Below are 347 nucleotides of genomic sequence, written 5' to 3' on the forward strand. Positions count from 1 at the left end.
TTTTTTTTTTAATTATTTTTTATTTTCCATAGGTTATTGGGGTGCAGGTGGTGTTTGGTTACATGAGTAAGTTAGTTAGTGGAGTAAGTTATTTAATGGTGATTTGTGAGATTTTGGTGCACCTATCACCTGAGCAATATACACTGCACCCTATTTGTAGTCTTTTATCCCTCAACCCCCCGACCCTTCCCCTGAAGTCCCCAAAGTCCATTGTATTATTCTTATGCCTTTGTGTCCTCATAGCCTAGCTCTCACATATCAGTAAGAACATACAGTGTTTGGTTTTCCATTCCTGAGTTACTTCACTTAGAATAATATTCTCCATTCTCATCCAGGTCACTGCAAAT

The sequence above is a fragment of the Colobus angolensis genome, unplaced genomic scaffold (assembly GCF_000951035.1).
Source record: "Colobus angolensis palliatus isolate OR3802 unplaced genomic scaffold, Cang.pa_1.0 Scaffold143, whole genome shotgun sequence".
In the NCBI taxonomy this organism is placed as follows: Eukaryota; Metazoa; Chordata; class Mammalia; order Primates; family Cercopithecidae; genus Colobus; species Colobus angolensis.